A 22,537-nucleotide genomic window follows, 5' to 3' on the forward strand; every position below is an offset into this window, starting at 1 on the left:
AAAATGCTGGGATTTTCCCCTCGTGGGTCCGACTCTCTGCTGTGGTCAGTTCACTTTTTTGTACAAATTTTGGGGGAATAGTCTGAAATGCAGGGAAGGAAGTAATTTCCCTTTGGGATCAATAAAGTATTCTGACTGACTGACTGACTGACTGGAAATTCAGGTGTTTATCTGGAGGTACACTTCAGGTTACGTTGTAAAACTAAAAAATAACAACAATATTAGCCATAATAAAAATATCAGGCCAACATTAACAGAGTTAGGGCATTTTTCTATAACGATGTCAGGGCTGCAGCTCCATCTGGTGGCAGATGGCTGCGTAACATTTAGGAAAACCATTTATGGCATCAATTAACATCTTAACAATTAGGCTAACTGACCAACACGTCTGGTAGCACTAGTGACAATAGTGACGATTAGTTGTCTAGTCAACTAGTCCCACACATCCCTAATGTCCAGCATCAGTCTCTGGGGCTGAAGCACCGAAACCTGCAGTCTACTTTCAAGATGGCGCCGGTGAGGTCAGCAGCCGTCGTACCTGCTCCTACGCTTTGTTTGTATATATTAGGTTTAGCTCTAATTTGGACTTTATAATTCCGCCTGCTCTGTGTCATATCACGTATGACAGACAGACTCTTTTTAATATCAGAATACAGCACTCTGGCTGTATTCTGACACCTTTTTCTCCCGACCCGACTTGGCCTCAGGAGATACTGCGTTTCCAGTGGGCCAGCTCAAACAAAGGACGGACCAGGTCACGGACAAGGCCCCGAGGGAAAAGAGCCGGCGTAAGAGAGAGGCTGAGGCGCAGAGCGCACCAAACGCCACTGCCGAGCATCCTGTTGGCTAATGTCCAGTCACTGGATAACAAGCTGGACGAACTCAGGGCCAGGATACAGTTTCAGAGGGACATAAGGGACTGCAACATCATCTGTCTCACGGAGACATGGCTGACCCCCCTCATACCGGACCACGCCGTACAGCCGTCGGAGTTCTTCAGTGTTCATCGCACGGACAGAACGAGTGAGTCTGGAAAATCAAGAGGAGGAGGTGTGTGCCTAATGATTAATAACAACTGGTGTGACAGTAGGAATGTTGTCCTTCTGAAACAATCATGTTCACCTAACCTGGAGCTCCTAACCCTGAAATGCCGTCCCCACTACCTGCCCCGCGAGTTTACTTCGGTCATCTTCAGCGCCGTCTATATTCCACCTCAGGCGGACACAAACACTGCACTATCCGAGCTACATGAGGCTATTTCCACCTATCAGGCTAACCAGCGTGATGCGGCTCTCATCGTAGCCGGGGACTTTAACAGTGCAAACTTGAAAAAGCTGATACCGGAGTTTATTCAACACATCGACTGCCCCTCCAGAGGAGAGAGGACCCTAGACCACTGCTACTCTCCATTCAAAGATGGCTACAAAGCAAAGCCTCTTCCGCCTTTTGGGAAGTCTGACCACACCGCTGTCCTTCTCATGCCGAAATACAAACAACGGCTCAGCAGGGTTATAATAGTTTTGGATTTTACATTATAGTTTAGTTTTAGTTAGTTTTTACTTTTTTTTCTCTAATTCAGTTAGTTTTAATTAGTTTTCAGAGAGGTTTTGCTCGTTTTTATTAGTTTTTATTTTTGGTTTCATGCTTAGTTTCAGTTAGTTTCAGTATTAGTTTTAGTATTTTCATACCTGATCAGGTGCAAGATTCAAGGCGCAAAAGTGACTATTGTGTAATGAAAACTTGACAAAAGATACAGTTTAAAGAAATATAGTCAACAACCAACTGTTCACAAGACATGCTAAATGTGTGTAATATTAAGGACACACATGAGCATCAACAGGGAGAAACAAAGAAAAACATGAACTCCCAAACTCAATAAATTCTACAATAAACTCCACAATAAACTTCAGCATCAGTGCAGCAGATTAATAACGCCTACATGTGGTGTTAAACAAAAACAAACTCTTTGAAGGAGTCAAAGCTCAAATCCAGCTGCATCCTGATGTTCTCACCACCTGAAGCTGCTTCTGTTTTGGAGCTAGCTTGGTTAGATGCTGCTAATTAAACCTGCAGGGTCTTTGTGGCCTCTGTACACAACCTACAGAAGTGTCCGACCTCATGTCCGCATTTATGCTTGTGTAGCTGGATTGTGTGTGTTAATTACCTTGTGGTCGTGTGCAGGTGTTTGTACTCAAAGAACCTCCATACGGGACTCTGCCGCTTTCTCTGCAGACCGCAGCCATTACTTTGCGGACCAGCGCGGTGAGCGCACGCACATGCGCACTCACACAGCTGTCCTGTGGCGCTCCCAGCTTAAACTCGGAGAGCGGAAACAATGATTTCATATCAATCCACAAGGTTTAAACCCAACCCCCCCCCCCCCCCCCCAAAAAAACAAGTAAATGAAAGTCAGTTTATCGATAATTTCAGTTAGTTTTAGTTAGTTTTGTAAACTCACAATTCAGTTTTAATTAGTTATCGTTTTTTCCTTTTAATTATAGTTTTTATTTATTTCAGTTAACGACAATGTTTTTTCAATTTCAGTTTTCGTTATTTCGTTCGTTTTCGTTAACTATAATAACCCTGCGGCTCAGGCAGGAACCCCCTGCTGTGAGAGAAGTGACACGGTGGTCTGATCAAACAGAGGCCGCTCTGCAGGGTGCGTTGGATTCAACCGACTGGGACATGTTTCGCAGCAGCGCGGGCGGAGACATCGAGGAGTTTACGGAAACTGTTGTGGGATTTATTGGGAAAGTTGTTGAAGACACTTCACTTAGGAGGACCATCAGGACTTTTCCCAACCAGAAGCCGTGGGTGGATAAATCTGTCCGCGACGCCCTGAGGTCCCGCACCGTTGCCTACAACTCCGACCTCGCCTCTGGGAACATGGAGGACTACAAGGTTGCATCATACAACGTCCGCAGAGCGGTGAAAGAGGCAAAACATCGCTACGGCCGCAGACTGGAACAGCAACTACAACAGTCTGACTCCAGGGGACTGTGGCAGGGACTACGCACCATCACGGACTACAAAGCACCACACACACACCCGGTGAGTGCCGACGCTTCTCTGGCTGATGAACTCAACATCTTCTTTGCGCGCTTTGAGTCGGGAAGCCGACAGCCCGCTGCGCTCCCGGCCGGAGGGGCGGAGACACTCACTGTGACGGAGCGCGACGTGAGGAGGGCGTTTAGACGTGTAAACACCAGGAAAGCGGCTGGACCAGACGGTATTAGTGGACGTGTCCTTAAGACCTGCGCTGACCAGCTGGCACCTGTGTTTACAGTGATATTCAACCTCTCACTGAAACTGTGTGTGATTCCCACCTGCTTTAAAAAGTCCATCATAGTCCCTGTCCCAAAGAAACCACACCCCAGCAGCCCCAATGACTTCAGGCCCATAGCACTCACCTCTGTGGTGATGAAGTGTTTTGAGAGACTCATCAAGACATTCATCACCTCCTCACTGCCCACCACCCTCGACCCACTACAGTTTGCATACCGGCCAGACAGATCCACAGATGACGCCATATCCTTCCTCCTCCACAAGACCCTTTCACACATAGACACCGGTAAGGGGAACTATGTGAGAGTGCTGTTTGTAGATTACAGCTCAGCATTCAACACCATAGTTCCCTCCAGGCTGGTCTCTAAGCTGCTGGACCTGGGCCTGGGCCCATCCCTGTGCAGGTGGGTTCACAGCTTCCTGACCAGCAGACCACAGGTGGTACGAGTGGGTCACCTCACCTCATCCTCCCTCACCCTCAACACTGGATCCCCCCAAGGCTGTGTGCTCAGCCCTCTGCTGTACTCACTGTACACCCATGACTGCGAGGCCACGTCAGAGTCCAACGTCATCATCAAGTTTGCTGACGACACTGCTGTTGTGGGACTAATCTCTCACAATGAGGAGACAGCCTACAGGAGAGAGGTCTCCCGCCTGGAGAACTGGTGCCAGGAGAACCACCTCCTGCTCAACGTCAGCAAAACGAAGGAATTGATCGTGGACTTCAGCAGGAAGCAGCAGAGGGACTACCATCCACTTGTCATCAGTGGTGCTGAGGTGGAAAGAGTGGACACTTTCAAATACCTGGGAGTGACCATCTCACAGGACCTGTCCTGGACTCATCACATAAACATCACTGTGAAGAAGGCCAGACAGCGTCTCTACCTCCTCAGGCGGCTGAGAGACTTCAAGCTCCCACTCAAGGTGCTCAGGAACTTTTACACCTGCACCATCGAGAGCATCATGCGTGGGAGCATCACCACCTGGATGGGAAACTGCACCAAGCAGGACTTCATGGCCCTAAAAAGGGTGGTTCGTTCAGCTGAACGGACCATCAGAACCACCCTCCCCAACCTGCAGGACATTTACACCAAGCAGTGCAGGCTGAGGGCCATGAAGATCCTAAAACAGCCCAGCCACCCCGGACACTCTCTCTTCTCCCTGCTCCCATCAGGCCGGCGTTACCGCTGCCTGAGGGCTAAGACTGAAAGGTTGAAGAAGAGTTTTTACCCACAAGCCATCCGTCTGCTCAACTCTGAGCCCTAACTGGACCATTATTGCACAATGTAAATATTATAATTTAAAAAGTGTGTATAGTGTATAGTATATAGAGTATAGTGTATAGTGTGAATTACTTTTTTTTTATTTTTATTCTTCTTATTTATATGTGTGTGTATATATGGTTGCAGGTACAAAATACATTTCACTGTGCATTGTACTGTGTATAACTGTGCATGTGACAAATAAACACTATCTTATCTTATCCTCTGCAGTCCAGCAGAGACAGCAGTGAGTCAGTCTCCATAGACTCCCATGTTAAACTTGGGAGTTAAACTGTCCACTTTGACTGACATGGTGGATGTGTGCATGTGTGAGACGCTCCCATAGAGTCGGTGGATACAGATGATAATCAGGTTAGCTAGCATTAGCTGATAACTCCACCCTCTCATCCATATATGGTCTGCTGCGGTTACTGAAAGCCAACATGGTGGCAGGTAAATTGCTGAGGCTCCAGAATGGTTCCGGTGGGGGACCACACGTTTGGTGTGTTTTCTTTATTAGTGAAGCGCCTCATTGCTATGATTTAAAGAAAGAGAAGTTACTGTTCATACCACCAGTATCCTGAAATGCTCTTCATTATTTAAAGTCACTTTCATACATTCAGTCAGTTATTGTGTAATATTTTCCATCGTTCAGTTAAGAGCTTATCTGTAGCTGCACACTGGAGCTGTTTTACATATCTTGTAATACACATCACAGGCTCCAGACTCAGCCTTCCTAAGTGACACAGATCGTCCCCTGGAGGCTCAACATGTCAAATGAAAAAGCAGATCTGAGCTGTTACGAATGCCCATAAGCTCTGGAAAATATTGAAAAATCTCAGCAAGCGAGTGACAGAAGAAAAAAAGCAAGAGGGCCCTGACAGTCCAGGCAAGTTAAACAGACGCACATAATAGGATATTAAACTTTAACCAGCCCATATTCATTCCAATCATCTAAGAGAGAAACTCTAAAACTTCAGCTCCAAATTTCATTTGTGTCTCACTGGAAAGGTTGGATTTATGAGGCCTTTTTGTTCACTCAGAGGTATGTGCTGGCCTTTTTCTTCTCTCTTAGCGACATATGTCTTCATTTGTAAAGGCTCGGTTTGTGCCAGGGTGGAACTTTCACTGGCAAGAGCCCTGTTCCCTCAGGAGGACTGTTAAGCAGTGCACAAGAACAAAAAGGAATGCCAAGTTACTTCCTAATGCTGTGAGTGATTTCATTACCTCAGACTCTGGACTAATTTAGGGCAGGAGAAGGAATGAGATTTCAACATGCAAAACAGCAGAAACCTCCCCACCGCCAGACCGCACAGCTCCGAATTCACATCAGAAACAAATGATGGCGACAGTGCTCTGCTGCAGAAGCAGCTTCTGCGTGGACAGAGGGATTCCAAAAACCCACATTTGTTACCTGCCCATGTATCGAACATGCTTCCGGTGCAAGCTTCTCCTGCATGGATGATGCTCTTTTTTTTCTTTTTAATAAAAGTCTTCAGTGGTCGTTTTGGCACCTTCATCAGCTCCGTTCATGTGCAGCACTTCTTTAAGCTGTTTTTAAAGCTAATGCTGTAACTAAGCCCAGAGTGTCCCTGACACCAAATATATGAACATAGGGTCACTCTCTCATTTCACTGTAGCCCAACTAGTTTGGACACTTTTCAGCTCTCAGGTGTGCCTCGGCATTTTTGGAACCGAGTCAGATATCCGAGGAAGCTCAGACGATCCTGTGATGATCTGAGTGCCTGTCAGGAAGGTGAGGTCAGCCCAGCTCTTAACCAGTGTCTATCATGACACCCCCCCCCAGTGTAATTAAAGATAAGTTCATATTTGAGAGACAGTTGTGCGGTGGCCAGTCGAAGAGCGCTGTCACAAAGAGCTGCCGGCAAGACGAATACGCTTATTAGCAGCCACAGTGGACCCCATCAGAAACAGGGCTGACCCTGTGTGTGTGTGTGTGTGTGTGTGTGTGTGTGTGTGTGTGTGTGTGTGTGAGATCTGATATCACCGCTGCCGGGATCATTTAAGATATGCCCACAAAGGGCAAATGGAGGTAAAGGGGACATGCACTCCAGCGTGTCAGCGCAACATGCATCTCCCTGTAAATCAATGAAAGATGATGTGCGCTCGGCGTCCCAGCTGTTTGATATGCAAACGGCTTTTCTATGCAAATGTGTCCTGACAGCGTTCGACACACAGAGCCGGAGAGACTTCCAGGTGTGCCGAGGGAGGAGGAGGAGGAGGAGGAGGAGGAGGAGGAGAAAATAAATAAAAATGGCCACCGAATCAGAAACAGCGCGTTTACACAGGAGGTTTGTCTAAGCAGCCGTGACGACCATGTTTGCTCGCCCACTTGTCCCCCGCCCCCCTCCGTTCACTCTAATGTTGGATCATCTCTTAGGATGGCACAAAGGTGCTCTGCAGACAACGAAAGGCTGAGCAAACATTACACTGAATGTCTCCATCACAAAACACAGCAACCAGTGCTGCGCTCTGACAGATATCTGGCCTCCTTTAATCCTCGGTGTCGAGCAGGCCTGCTCTCAGCGTGACTCCCATTGTGGCGTTCGCTCGCTGTGTCTCTGGAATAAAGCCGCCTCTGTTGTCTCGCCAGCTTCCTGCTTCAAACGCTGCCCGGCTGCTCCCAGCTCTCCCTCCTCCCATCCGGCCTTTTTCTCCGTCTCTGTCATTCACCCTCGTCTTCATTGTTTACCTCCGTCCCTTCAATCTGTCTCGCTCCCTCTTACTTAATCCTACAACTGCCCCACCTTTCCTTCGGTCTTAAGAAAATCGACCAACTGTTCTGCACTCCGGAGGCCTGCACTCTGAAGTGGGTTCAACAGATCCAGGATATCTTTCCCCTCCTTCCCTTACCTTAACATCAGGCTAAGCAGTCAGCATGGACAGGTCTACAAAGGAAATTATAGTCTCTCCATACTTTATTAAATTTAAACACATAATACAGACTGAACGCAGCAGAGAAGCTGCAGTGCTGAAAGAGTCTGTGTATGATGGAGCTGTACAATATTAGTACTGTAGCCTCATGTATAAAAATATATATGAAGGTGTGTGCTTTGACTGGAAAAACACTATGAGGACATACTAAAAAAGTCTATTTAAAGCTGACAACGTGCAGACTGCAAACGTTAACAGACAGGACTATAGTTGCGCATGTGTTAAATTAACATGGACATTAAGTGAAGGTGTCCCTCAGATCATTTCAGCTGTTTGAGCTGCAGCGCGCTGGTTTAAAGGGTCTGTGAGTAAAGAATGAAATCAGGCTGAATTTGTGCTGCAGAAGATCAATGAGCACAAGAAGGCTTTAAGTTTAAGTGTATGTATAATGACAATAAAGTTCTATTCTATTCTATCTGCTTCAACATGGCTGCAGAAAAGCTTAAAGAGCAATCAGAGAGTTTTCTTAGAGTTTTTGATGCTAATTAGATTAACACCAAAGCTTCAGGTAGCATCTTGGTGAGTCTTTTTCCAAACACCTCATTGGTCGGTAGGCTGTGGTTGTGTACATGCTGATGTGGAACCTGAAGTGATTTAAGCCTGAAAACACAGGGTGAAAGCTGAAGTTAGCTCAGAGGACAGAGCTCTGCTCTGCATGTGGAGGAGGACTGTGGAGCAGGAGAGGAGTGGATAAGGAGGTGAAGGGAGGAAATGAAACCAGCAGCCAAAGAGGGGAAAATGAACATGAGTCAACAGTCATGATTGTTTTTCAGTGCCGGAGTCATTTTTGTCCTGCCATCTGAGCTAAGCGGTAATGCGCGTCCGGGGAATAGCAGAGATGAACTCAAAGAGAGTGTGTAATGCACACCAATAAAAAGTTGGAAAAAGAGGCAAACTCCTCCACAGGTGAGACTTTTCTCTCTGCTGCTCCTGCAGTGAAGGAGTGGGCTCCACTTCAGCCTTCAGCTTCATAAATCACAGAGAGGAGAAGCTTGTTAAATTGAACTTTATATAACTTCTGTGTAAAGGTCAGCACTCTCTTTTTCAGAGCTAATTTAAAGATTAGAGGAGTCAGTGTTTCCATCACACCCGCATGCACACGCATACACACACATCAGAGGCGTATATGCAAGCACATGTATGGACACACAACCTTCCACATACGTGCCATTTACATTAGACCATCAGGCCAAGGTGAGACTTTTTAATCATTTCTTCAAGAGTGCAAACTAATCTGGGCACCCTTTGCACGCACCTGAGCGAGGCTGGCTCTGATTCCCGGAGCAGCCTGATAGAGGTTCCATTCTTTCCTCTGAATCACAGCCGTGTTTGATAGATTAACATATCATTAAAAGCTGCCCATGCTGAGAAGCTCCAGATGGTGTAAGTGATCGCAGTGAGGGCCAGTAGCTAACATCAGGCGCTAACTTAGTGGAAACTGTGACTTAATGAGTTTTGCTGTAATGCCAACAGGACCACGAAATCCTGTGATTTTAAATGTTTGGGGTCTCTTTTTTTCTTCTTTTGGATCAAAGCCAGCGAGTCTGGGACAAACTGGCAGCTGTTTGAAATCAGCGTGAGATGATTTTTCTTTTAGTTGGATTATTTATTTCAGATCATTTGGGGATCTTTTTGAATCCCTTATCAGACTCAGAGGAATCCACAACCCTTTTCTTCCATGACGTCTTCGCTCAGTGTGACTGTATCTTGATCCATGTAAAACAGACTGTTTTACATGGATCGAGTACATCCTGGTTTGATGCATGTAGACTGTACAGTGATAACAGGGCAGGGGCGTAGAATACCAAACAATACTCCGCGGTACACAAAGGGTTAACAAAGCAGCATTCCCTCATGAATGCGCACTCTGGGGATGTGGCCATGTCAGCAACTACGGCGGCAATCACCGCAGTGACTGGCTGCTAACTAGCGAACTGTGAACGGTCCGATATTGCTCCCCAGCCAAGTGTTTTTTCATGCTGGGGAACAGAAAATAGTCAGATGGTGCCAAATCAGGAGAATATGGAAGGTGATCAACCAGCTCAAAGCCACAGTCGTGCACAGCAGCCATTGCAACCATGGACTTGTGTGCAGGAGCGTTGTCCTGGTGAAACAGGACCCCCTTCGTCACTTTTCCAGGCCGTTTTGACTCGATTGCCTTTTGCAGCTGCCTCAACAAGTTGGTGTAATATTCTCCATTGATAGTATGGCCTTTTTGAAGGTAGCCAATGAACACAATGCCCTTTGCATCCCAGAAGATGGAGACCACCACCTTCCCTGCTGATGACACCACCTTGGCCTTCTTTGGTGGAGGAGAAGACGGGTGTTTCCACTACATGGACAGCCGTTTGGTCTCTGGCTCAAAGTGGTGAACCCAACATTCATCTTGGGTGAGGAAACGTTCAAGAAAACCGTCTGGATTTGCTTCAAAATGTGTCAAGTTCACCTTTGACGTGACCCGCCTGGTACGCTTTTGATCAGGTGTCAAAAGTTGTGGCACCCACCGAGCGGAAACCTTTGACATGCCAAGTTCGTTATGCAGAATGTTCTCAACTCGTTCTTGGGAGATGCCTACAGCATTAGCTATCTGATTAACAGTTAAACGTCTGTCATCCATCACCATGTGGTCAACACGGTCAGGGTTTTCTTGGGTGGTGGCTGTGGCAGGAGGTCCGGACCTTGGGTCATCTTCAAGGCTCTCCCCACCCCTCTTGAATTCAGCTGCCCACCTTTGCACAGTTGATAAAGTTGGAGCATCTTCCCCTAATGTAGCAACCATGTCAGCATGAATGTCCTTGGGGGCTAACCCCTTTGTCTGCATGGTGCCAAATTTGATCCATTTTCACAAATTGTCTCTAGTACTACTTTTCCAAGTCCACAATTCTGTATCCAATGTGGGTTTATCTGGAAAGAAAACTTGCAGTTGGCATCGGTAAAGGTTGAATTTAAGGTGTGCCAAATTTAATTACTGTATGATAACTCCTTCTTAGTCAGCCTATGAACTTTTCAGCCCACCCTCACACACAGCTGTTTTTCCAAACAAAGTGTCACTCACTCGGACTCAGTCAAGTCTCACATTTGATCCAGCAGTTTCCTTCAGTGTTCATATCAACTACAGGTGACTGTCAGGACGTGGATAAGGAGGGGACACAGACAACGCTTAAAAGGTGACAATGATTTATTGATAGTGCGTAGTTGAGTGAGAGTTTCCTGAAAGGGGCTCGGTGAGCGCAGGCTGGGTGGTGGGTGGTGACTGGTGGCGTGAGGTTTGCCGAGGGAAATCCAGAGAGTGTGAGTGATGGCTGGGGTGATGTGAGGGAAGGCAGGCAAGACTCCGGCAGGGGTGAAGCGAGGCAGCGAGACAGCGAGGCAGCGAGGCAGCGTGGCAGGCGGCGTCTGGAGACGAGATGGCGATGAGGGCAAAACATGCAGGAACTTCCACAGCGGATCTAGGGCAAGGAGCGAAAAGCAGGTAAGTCAAGGAACAACGAGTAGAGAATAAATATACCAGCGGCCAACACTGACTGTGACTTAGTCAATGATCCAGCGAAGACAGAAGGTCTGCCGGCAGCTTAAGAAGTCTGCGTGATTACCCAACGCGGCACAGGTGTGGAGCAGTGCCGCCGAATGCCTGCCCAAGAAGGAGGAGTCTCAGGTGGTAGCCGCCCCGAGGCCCGTAAGCCAGTCTCCAAACACGCCCACATCACGGAGGAAAGACAGAGGAAAAAACACACACATACACACCAACACACAGGCGTGACAGCAACACAACCCATTACGTCAGATAGCATAGCAGGGACAGGGTCACAGAGGGAGGTGAAGCTGAGGGACAATTTTTAGCTATAATAGCCCAGAAGTTCTCACTGTTTTCAGTACACCTCAGAAAAATATGTCTTTCTACAGGACATTTTAAGAGCCTGAAATATACAAAATGAGGATTTCAGATCCAAACCAAGGAATTAAAAATGAAGATGACCCAAGGAAAAAGCATCCCTAAAGGACAAAACATGGACTAAACCGGACTAAACAAAAACTAAACCAGGATTAAATCCAAGGCTAAACTATCACTAAACCAGGATTAAACAAAAACTAGGATGTGTATGGATATTGCCAACATTGCAGGAGTTTATTTGAAGCACTGTTTTCTATATAAAAGTGCTTTCTATCTAACATTCGACCGCCACATTGGAGAGCAACTTGGGGTTCGGTATCTTGTCCAAGAATACTGGGGCAACCAGGAATTGAACCACCAACCTTGAGATTAATAGATGACCTGCCTGCCTCCTGAGCCACAGCCACCCCCAGAGAAGAAGAAGAAGAAGACAACAAATGGGCAGTAATATAACAGCAACCAATCAGGATTCAGATTTTTATTGTTATTGAATTACTACAGTTCTGAGCTTCAGACTTTAAAAGTCTGGACTGAGATGACGGAACACAACTGAGCAAAATATGTGGTGCCACTGGGGGTTGGCACTGGGTTAATGCCCCTACCAGTAATACCAAACCTCCGCCCATGTAACAGAGTGTCTACAGGAGTGTGGCCCAGACTGTCCTTCCTCTGCTGCCTCCTTGTTGCTGTTTCATGTTAACCGCTGGAGGAAACATCTGACAAATAGGTTTCTGCTTTCACAACTTAAATACATTTTATTCTTTTGGGATCCTAAAGATTTTGTCCCAGGTCATCTTTGGTGGAAAAACTGTTAGGACCACCTCTGAACCTCTACACCAGTGCAGTGTAGCTGTTTGAAGCCTGAACCAAAGATATGAGCAGCTTCTTTTGAGCATCTTTCTTTCATCGTTGGGACAGATAGTGAGGGGTGGAGAGGTTGTAAAGTTAAAGGTATGCTTGTGGTGATCCATGACTTTAAAACCACAAACCACTTGGCGTAGGTCCAATAAGGAAAGAGTGTCCAGAAAAGGAGCTTTGCGGGGTGGGGTAGGTCCTGGACGGGGTGAGAACTGCTCCAAAGTGGGTGTGGAATTTATGGATTTGTATTATGTGTTTGGAGCTTGTAACAGCAGGTGTGTGATCTGAAATAGATTACAGAGAGTGGACTGCTTGCTTGGCTGGGTTCACTTCATTTAAAAATCCAGTGAAGATGGCACACTGTGGTTACAGCAGCATGATCAGCTAAGGCAGGGCTGCAGAACGTCTGTTAACGATCCACGGCAAATATTTTAAGTTCCAGCCGGCTCGTACTATCCATACATATAATGGATGAAGGTGGGGGTGCTGGGGCAGGGCTGTTAGCATTGAGCAGATGATGATGAGCTCCACAGTGATGGGGTTTACATTCAGAATATGCTAGCAGAAAGTGGAGGTGTGAAACTGGCTCTCTTTTTTTGTATAACACTATTTAAATATGTCTGTGTAGATTCTCAGTCATCCAGGTCATAGTAGTCTCTGGAGCTTGTAAAAGGCGACTGGACTTCTTTTTGTTTCTTGAAGACGTTTCACCTCTCATCCGAAAGGCTTCTTCAGTTCTCAACCAAATGGTGGAGAGACCCAGGTATTTAAACCCCTGTGGGCGTAGTCCCCTGGACGTGGTTATGACCCTCTATTGATCATGTGCGTGTACACATGTGCCCAGGTGTGCCACATGATCACATGATACATGATACACGCACATGATCAATAGAGGGTCATAACCACCTCCAGGGGACTACGCCCACAGGGGTTTAAATACCTGGGTCTCTCCACCATTTGGTTGAGAACTGAAGAAGCCTTTCGGATGAGAGGTGAAACGTCTTCAAGAAACAAAAAGAAGTCCAGTCGCCTTTTTCAAGCTCCAGAGACTACTATTTAAATATGCACATTATTTCTTTCCATGAACTCTTTCTCTGTCATCTATTGTGATTTATACAGTTGGCCAGGCAGTGCAATTAGTGTTGTAGCCCATTAAAAAAACACAGGTAATAATTCAGCACTCACACTACTTGAATTTAGACGTTGCTGTGTGAAGACAAAGCATTAATCCAGCTGCAGCGTGGGGCTGTGTTTCAGAGGCAAGGTGTGTGCAAAGTGGTGAGGACATAAATTTGGCGAGGAGAGGGGATCCTTCCCAAGAAAATTTAGTACTGCGATTATACACAATACGACCTTTCTATAAAGCATGAAAAAGGAGTGCCCACTTTCTTCATGCATGTCAAACACTGAGGAAAAACAATTCTAAAATACATTAAAAATAAAGAGTCAGCCTAGGACTCTCCCCCAGCAGTGCTTTCACCTCCCGGTTAAATAAGGGTTCAGATAAATTCTATTAATTATCTGTTATTAATGTTTGAGGCAGGAATGCACTCTGAGAAAACACAAAGCTCACAGATGAAGTGCTCACCTGGTCTCTTCGCAACATTGGAGTCAAGAAAAAAGCTAAACTGCATCAATAACTCTGTTGTTAGTGGAGATTTCATTTCATCATCAAATTATGGGTGGGGATCACATTCTCTGGAAAATGGCAGTGATTTAATCCCAGCATTAGGCAGGAATTAGACTGAGTTTTAACCTGACCTGAAGGTTCTGTTCTTCATGGATATTCTTCTTCAGGTTTTTAGATTTGATGCTATAAGCATATTTCTAAGTTTCATTAAAGGTCAGCATCGTGAATATATCTTAGTTCCATGTTGTACTTATCATGACACATTATTCTAAACCAGCTGCATCTAACAGCAGATAACCTGTGGCAGGATGCTGCAGCATCCACATTACAGGGAAATCTCTGAGGCTAAACCTTCCATGTTAGCGCCTGTGTGGCCGTGAAACTAACGAGACAATCTTCTGTCATTTTGAATATGGGCATGGCTGGCTGCACAGCTGCTGTCACTAACTTGTATTTATGCTGATTTTCTCAGACAACTTGGAATTCTAAATGATTTGCAGCCGTGCAGCAGCAAGCTGGGAGTAACTGAGGAAGTGATCCTTAGTTGTCATTTTGAGTCACCGCTGCGCTGAAGCCAAAGCATGTTAGCAATTCAAAATGAGCTCATAGTTTGTTTTGGAAAAATGCCGCACATGTGTTACTGTTTTCACCAGCTTCTCACGGACATTGATCATGATAACAAACAAAGCTTAATGACCAATCAGCCGTTCTGATCGACATTTAGGAGCCAGTGAGGCATGGCACCATGAAACGGTGTCCAGCATTCCCCAACTTTCAGATTCGTTCAGTTCATACTCCAGTTACTACAGTTAACCTATCAGTAATCCCTCTCAGGTGAGCGTACAGTGAAGTAACATAATCAACAGCATGATCAAAATTTCCATTAGAAATTTTTCATCAATCAGAGGTTGAGAGTGAGATGGGCCTGACTGGTGCAGCCTCAGTGGTAATGCAGCCATTGTACTGGCCCATTGTGCTGACAGTAGAGCTGAACTGGAAGCTGAAGCTTTCTATTCACCAGTAGAGCCACAACCACAATTCCAAAAATGTTGGGACACTGTGTAAAATGTAAAGAAAAACAGAAACCAATGATGTGCAAATCTCATAAACCCATGTTTTACTCACAGTACGGTTTTATATTCGATCCCTCAACTATGGTCACGAGCACCTGGTAGTGACCAAAAATTAGCTTCAAAATACAAGAGGACAAAATCTGTTACCTCCATAGGGAAGACACTGTTGTTACTACAAATCTTAGAAACATGGTGTCAAACCAGATGCTTACTCTGGATGGCATTACTTTGGCCTCCAGTAACACTGTGAGAAATCTTGGAGTCATTTTTGACCAGGATATGTCCTTCAATGCACATATTAAACAAATATGTAGGACCGCTTTTTTGTATTTGCGCAACATTTCTAAAATTAGAAACACTATTGTAATTCATTATTATCAGGCTGTCCTAAAAGCTCCCTGAAAAGCCTTCAGCTGATCCAAAATGCTGCAGCTAGAGTACTGACAGGGACTAGAAAGAGAGAGCAGATTTCTCCCATATTGGCTTCTCTTCATTGGCTCCCTGTTAAATCTAGAATAGAATTTAAAATCCTTCTCCTCACCTACAAGGTCTTATCTTAAAGACCTCATAGTCCCATATCACCCCAACAGAGCACTTCTCTCTCAGACTGCTGGCTTACTTGTGGTTCCTAGGATACTTAAGAGTAGAATGGGAGGCAGAGCCTTCAGCTTTCAGGCCCCTCTTCTGTGGAACCAGCTCCCAGCTTGGATTCAGGAGACAGACACCCTCTCTATTTTTAAGATTAGGCTTAAAACTTTCCTTTATGATAAAGCTTATAGTTAGGGCTGGATCAGGTGACCCTGAACCCTCCCTTAGTTACGCTGCTATAGGCCTAGTCTGCTGGGGGGTTCACATAATGCACTGAGTGTTTCTTTTCATTCACCTCTTTTTACTCCATTTATACCCCACTCTATATTTAATCATTAGTTATTATTAATCTCTGTCTCTCTCCCACAGTGTGTCTTTTGTCCTGTCTCTCCCCCTCTCAGCAGATGACCCCCCCTCCCTGAGCCTGGTTCTGATGGAGGTTTCTTCCTGTTAAAGGGAGTTTTTCCTTCCCACTGTCACCAAGTGCTGCTCATAGGGGGTCGTTTGGACTGTTGGTTTTTCTTTCTAATTTTGTAGCATCTTTACCTACAATATAGAGCACCTTGAGGTAACTGATTTGGTGTTATACAAATAAAGGAATAAAATTAAATTGAACTGAACTGAATACTGTCTATTCCCATTACCAGAGAATTCTCCATTAGTAGGTTCTGTTCATAAATCTATACGACATTACAATATACAACAGTTAACTAGCTGTATATTCAGAGAGGGCTGTTGTAGACTCGTGCTGTTCTGTCCAGTTGGTTGTGGTGTGAATGAGTGTGATGGCTGGGTAGCTTGTAGCTGGCTGGAATAAAAGCTGTAGAGTGGAGAAAAAGACAGAGTTTGAGCTGAGACGTCCATCAGAGTAATACTTTAAAAACCACCCCCCTCCTCCTCTGCGCCCCCTCTCCTCTTCCTCCTCTCAGAGAGGCCTGTCACATGTACTTTGCGCTGATGGCTGACGGATCGGGCCAAGACACTCGTCTCAGGGCACTCCTCTATATATCGTTAATTTAATGCATGATGACGTGGCCAATTACAGAAGGCCTGCACGCTCAAATAGCATGTCAAAACCTGTGTATCAATCTATTAGGTCCCGTCTCCTTGCACATTACAAGCTACCTTAAAGCACATCCCTGCACTGGAGGAAAGTGCTGACCTCATGGGAAATCGGCCTGTGATCCTCTCTGGCCTTTTAAAGCCCATAAAAACACAACAGGACTTACATTGGAATGAGGATGAGATCAGGGCTGGGATTCAGAAATATATGGCTGTGTATCTGCATGGATATGTATTCATAGATCCAAAGAACTGTATTACTACCGTGCAAGAGGTTTTGTAGTTATTAGTCTCTGCAGAATGCCCGTGGTGATGGGAAGGGTTAGTTTTGCATCGCAGTGATGTGCTGACCTGTGTTGCCTCTTCCAAACTTCTCCTCCCCTCCTTCCCAGAGGGACTTTCTTAGCGACAAGAGGGGCTGCGAAGTTTGACTTGTCCATCTCCTGCTTTGATGCTGTCACTTCCCATCCACTCAGAGTTTAAGGCCATCAAGCTCTTTCAAATGAACAGACACTGACACAGGGAGATCCACCGAGTGGGGAGGCCGGGAGCTTCTCATCCATGCAGTTTCTCCACCACAGGGTAAGGTGGACCACAATCAGCCTTCAACACGCAGCTGGAGAGACTTCAGACATTCGTTACTAGAGATCATTTCATACCATGTGACAAGTTTGAGTCAGCAAAAATTGTTCCAACAGTTTGTAGTTAACAGCAAAATCAGTATCAAGGAACCCAAGTCCAACCCTGCTAAAATCTGACATGATAAATATGGTGCCCATAATATACAGACAGTGTTCTCAATTTTGTCAACACAGGCAGACTCAGGTTAGGCCATTTTAGTTTGGTGTTTAGTTTCTTTACACGTTTTGATTCCAGAGTCAGCTCGTCCACACACACACTTCATGGTCCCAGTGGTTAGGTGATGGCTGACAGCTGTGCCAGCCAGCCTCCGCTGGCACTGCCCCCGAACCCTCTGCTTCACCCAGAACCATGGCCTCAGACTTGGACGTGTTAATTCTCATGCTAGCCACATGTCCACACAGTGACACAAAGTCCTAATGAGGACACACAAGAGCTTTCTTTATTTTAGTTTAAGTTGTTGAAAACCAGCCCAAAGAGCATTTGACAGAAAAACGCTGTGGCCACACAGACTCTACTGCAGGCAGAAACGCTACAAGCCCACCTGCTCATCACTGCTTTACCTGTTACCTGCTGAAAATCAGGCTCACCCCTAGCTTTGTGCTAGCGTGCCATCTTTGAGGCTGCTGTGTGTCAGTAACTGTGGATAGTCATTTCTAGCATATCTGCACTCCTTAGAAGTTGTAGTGATGAACTGTTTTTCTCCTTGCATATGAACTAAAATCAGCTGATAATAGCACAGGTACAGTTGCTGTTCTTTCTGCATATGAAGGCTCCAGCTCCACAGAGCTCCATTCATTCTGCACATGCTGTGAAAAGTCTGGAGAATGGGAGGTACTGAGTACTTAGATACGTCTGCTCACCGTGCAGATAACTGAAGAACGTGGGAACAAAATAATGGTTTAATTAATGACTGCAATGTGATTACTGGATTGAGTACATTTACATTAATGCGCTACAGGAAGATGTGATTTCAGTTAAGTGTTACTTTGAATGCATTAAACCCAGCACTGTCTAATAAACATTAAACGTGACAGGTTACAGGAAAGGAGTGTGTCTGAGAGTTTGTGTGAGTCCTCTGCTGTCTGCAGGGTGTTATGTAAAAGCCATTATGTAGGGCTTGTATACTCTATCGTATCACCACACAACAAAACATGATGAAAAGCCAGTGTGTGTGTGTGTGTGTGTGTGTGTGTGTGTGTGTGTGGGTCACCGACAGTGATGGGCACTGATCGCTGGACTGACATGCCAGCTAATCTCTGCAGTTACTGCCTCGCTCTCCTCGTCCTGTCGTGCTCCAAGTGGCTCTCTGATCAGCTCGCATTAAAGCTAAACACTTTGACTGATTTGAGGAAAATCAAAATCAATTTGCACCAGGGCCTCGATTCAGAGCGTCCCCCCTCTCCCCCTGAGGCCCTCGAGCTTGTCACATCCCGTTGGTGTGGAATTGACATTTTGACACGCAAAGTTAGATTACAAAAGAGGCAGCGAGGGAGAGGGAGAACCAAGCTGAGTGTTCCTGCCTCCCAAAGCGTCCGTGAGATGAAGGTAAACTGGGACGTGTCGCTGCTGAATGGCTCAATCACAGACTGTCAGTCAGCACTGCTGAGCTACCTGCTAGCTGTTCAGTAAGCATTAGCATAAAGTTGTTTCCACGCTGCTCTCCTGATGCTGAGAGAAATGCAGCAAAAGGAAACTGATGAACAAATCAGATCGGTGGTTGATGGACGAGGAGAGCGAAAGACAGCTCAGGGACCGGCTGAGTGACAGGTCTGATTGAAAGCGGGCCGTAGAGGAGTAACAGGCTGACATCCAGATGGAGAGTGACAAGCTAAAGCTGGTGTGTGACACCGAACACCGTCAGACATCAGGCGACAGCAGCACGGCGACGGAGGCATGTGACGGACAGAAGGTTGTCACTGCGAGTAAAAGCAGTGAAGGTTGATTGGCACGGCGAGTCTTATCAGAGTTTTTTCCCATTTTAATGTGTGTGTGTGTGTGTGTGTGTGTGAGAGCTCGTGTGCAGAGATGGAGGCTCATTGGATTAAAGTGACAAAAAGTACGAGGCATGGAAGGGAGTGTCCTTATCACTCACACACAGAGGACGGGCTCCACGTGTCCACTTCATGGCTTCCAGCAATGATAAAAATTATTTTCACTACAAATCTCTCATTTTGCCTTGAAATCAAGCACCGCCTTCTATTCACAGCCAAAATCACTCACAGCGAAATTCTGCCCAAAAAAATGGACACCATGAGTCAAACAGATCCATGTAGAGGAAGTAAAGGTCCTAAAAAGTTTGGATTGCTGACTTGTTGACCCTGCTGGTCTGAGCCAGTACTTTGTACTCTATCAGTACTGTATCAAGGTACTGCTATACCGTAAAACGCCTGACAAAAGGAATCCCAATCACAAGATTCAGTTCAATTCAGTTTCATTTATAAAGCACCAAAATCACAGCATCAGCCGCCTCAAGGTGCTTTATATTGTAGGTAAAGACCCTACAATACAGCGAAAACCAAACAATCAGAACAATTCCCTATGAGCAGCACTTGGTGACAGTGGGAAGGAAAAACTCCCTTTAACAGGAAGAAACCTCCAGCAGAACCAGGCTCAGGGAGGCAGGTGAGAGAGAACACTGAGCACAGCAGTTACCCACAGAAAACACATGGCTGTTCTCCCTGGAAGCTGCCTCTTCTGTGGTGATGTCAGCAGCATCTGTTGGAATAAGCTGGCTAATGCTAATAAGCTAAAGAAGTTCCCAGATACTAGACATCCCCTCTAGGCCTGCTTCCACAGAGATCTGGACCTGAGGCAACAAGACGATTTCTGAGATTGTCTGAAAGTGTCTGATAAAGCAACACTTTCAGGCAATCTCAGTGGGAGCAAAGGATGATTCTGATTTACTTCTGAAAACACGAGGGGCTTACCTGCCCAACCAGAGCCTGGAATGAGTGCATCGCTTTATAGTGCACTCATTCACCTTATTTACTTTGTTTATGCTCCACTCTGCATTTAATCATTAATTGATATTAATCTCTGGCTCTCTTCCACAGCATGTTTTTTTCTCTCCCCTCAGCCCCCCCTCAGCAGATGACCCCCCCTCCCTGAGCCTGGTTCTGCTGGAGGTTTCTTCCTGTTAAAGGGAGTTTTTCCTTCCCACTGTCACCAAGTGCTGCTCATAGGGGGTCGTTTGGACTGTTGGGTTTTCTCTGTATTATTGTAGGGTCTTTACCTTACAGTATAAAGCAGCTTTAGGCGACTGTTTGTTGTGATTTGGTGCTATATAAATAAAATTGAATTAAATTGAATTGAAAACCATCGCAGGCCACAAAACAAAGACCAGAGCTGGGGGGAGCTCTCCTTCTTCCCTCAAAACACCTCCCTCCAGACAACGCAGCCCCTCCGACTGCCCCTCCCCCACTACAACACAGGTGCCACCAAGCATTATTGCAGCACAGGTCAGGGGTCAGCTGAGGAAGCTTCATCCTAGGAAAGCAGTGGGCCCAGACAATGTGTGCCCCCGACTGCTGAAGACCTGCGCTGCTGAACTGGGTGAACCACTCCAACACATCTTCATCCTCAGTCTGCAACTGGGGAGGGTGCCCACCGTCTGGAAGACACCAGACCCGAAGAAGGACCGGCCGAGCGAGCTGAATGACTTCCGACCGGTGGCACTCACCTCACATCTAATGAAGACGTTGGAGCTCTTCCTCAGCCTTCTCAGACCCCAGGTGCAACACACCCAGGACCGGCTGCAGTTTGCATACCGGGCAGGTGTTGGTGTGGAGGATGCCATTCTCTACCTACTACATTGAGCACACTCTCATCTGGATAAGGGAAATGGCATGGTGAGGATCCTCTTCCTGGATTTCTCAAGTGCCTTTAACACCATCCAGCCCCTAATACTTCAAGATAAACTGAACAGGATGAGAGTGGACCCCTGCCTGGTCAATTGGATCTCCAGCTACCTCACCAACAGGTTACAGTATGTCAGGCTGAAGGACACCATGTCTGACACTGTGATCAGCAACACTGGAGCATCCCAGGGGACAGTGCTGGCCCCTCTTCTCTTCACCCTGTACACTGCAGACTTCTGCTACAAGTCTGAGCTGTGTCACATCCAGACGTTTGCTGATGACACAGCTATAGCCATAACACCTCAAGACCAAGGAGCTGATCACTGACTTCGGGGGGGGGCACAACCAGGAAGGACACATCCAGGATAGACAAACTGATCAGGTGGGCTGGTTCTGTAGTCGGCATGAAGCTGGACTCTCTGGTGATGGTGGCAGAGAAGAGGACTATCTACAAACTACTGGTCATTATGGATGATGCCAGTCACCCTCTGCACACGGTCATCAGCAACCAGAGGAGCCTGTTCAGTTACACACTGCTCCTTCCCAAGCGTAGGACCAACAGACGGAATCTAATCTAATCTAATCTCTGTGCTCCAAAAGCCAGGATTGGAGACCTGAGACATTTGATATACCCCTGTAAGGTAGTCAGGGACTGCAGGGACTGAGACCTCAACTGGTAAATTCAAAGTTCAACTCCATTGGCTGACCACATGCAGCCAAGGCCCAGCTAGCTCAGTTGGCACAGCATGAGACTCTTAATCTCAGGGTCGTGGGTTCGACCCCCACGTTGGGTGATGACGCACTTGAGACACTGGATTTAGATCAGGCAAGCATGGGGTTAGTAGTATGAATTTTTTCATCCTAAAGGTAGTGCCTGCATACCTTTCCCACATGAGGCCAGACACTGTAATGCATCAAGAGGAACCCAAGAGCCAATGCACCACCAGTGGGTCCACGGATTTAATTCTGATACCATTTCTGGTGTTCTATGGCAAATGTCAATTGGGCTCCATGTTCTCAGGCAATGAGCACAGGGCCCACTAGAGAATGTCAGACCCTCATGAAGTCTGATTGTTTGGTTGAAGACAGTCACACCAGCGGCCTGCTGGAGGTCCTTTTTTTTAGGGCTCTGGCAGCGCTCATCCTGTTCCTCCGTAGATACCAGTCCTGCTGATGGGTTGACGACCCTCTGTGCTCCAAAAGCCTGGATTGGAGACCTGAGACATTTGATATACCCCTGTAAAGTAGTCAGGGACTGCAGGGGCTAAGACCAAGTGCACACAGCTGAGGCCCAGCTAGCTCAGTTGACAGAGCATGAGACTCTTAATCTCAAGGTCATGGGTTCAAGCCCCATGTTGGGTGATATAGCTGTTGGACAATCTTCAAGTTTGAGGAGAAAATAAGGCTCAGCATATGACCAGTCATAAACACGA

At 46.4% G+C, this 22,537-nt stretch overlaps 2 non-coding genes across 2 annotated transcripts; both read left to right on the forward strand.

Annotated features, from left to right (window-relative positions):
• The first annotated feature begins 21,825 nt into the window (after positions 1 to 21,825).
• trnak-cuu (transfer RNA lysine (anticodon CUU)) lies at positions 21,826 to 21,898 on the forward strand. The gene has a single exon. It is a non-coding gene; the product is annotated as a tRNA-Lys (tRNA).
• A 495-nt stretch (positions 21,899 to 22,393) lies between these two features.
• trnak-cuu (transfer RNA lysine (anticodon CUU)) lies at positions 22,394 to 22,466 on the forward strand. The gene has a single exon. It is a non-coding gene; the product is annotated as a tRNA-Lys (tRNA).
• The last annotated feature ends 71 nt before the right edge of the window (positions 22,467 to 22,537 follow it).

Source organism: Archocentrus centrarchus, unplaced genomic scaffold (assembly GCF_007364275.1).
Source record: "Archocentrus centrarchus isolate MPI-CPG fArcCen1 unplaced genomic scaffold, fArcCen1 scaffold_32_ctg1, whole genome shotgun sequence".
NCBI lineage: Eukaryota > Metazoa > Chordata > Actinopteri > Cichliformes > Cichlidae > Archocentrus > Archocentrus centrarchus.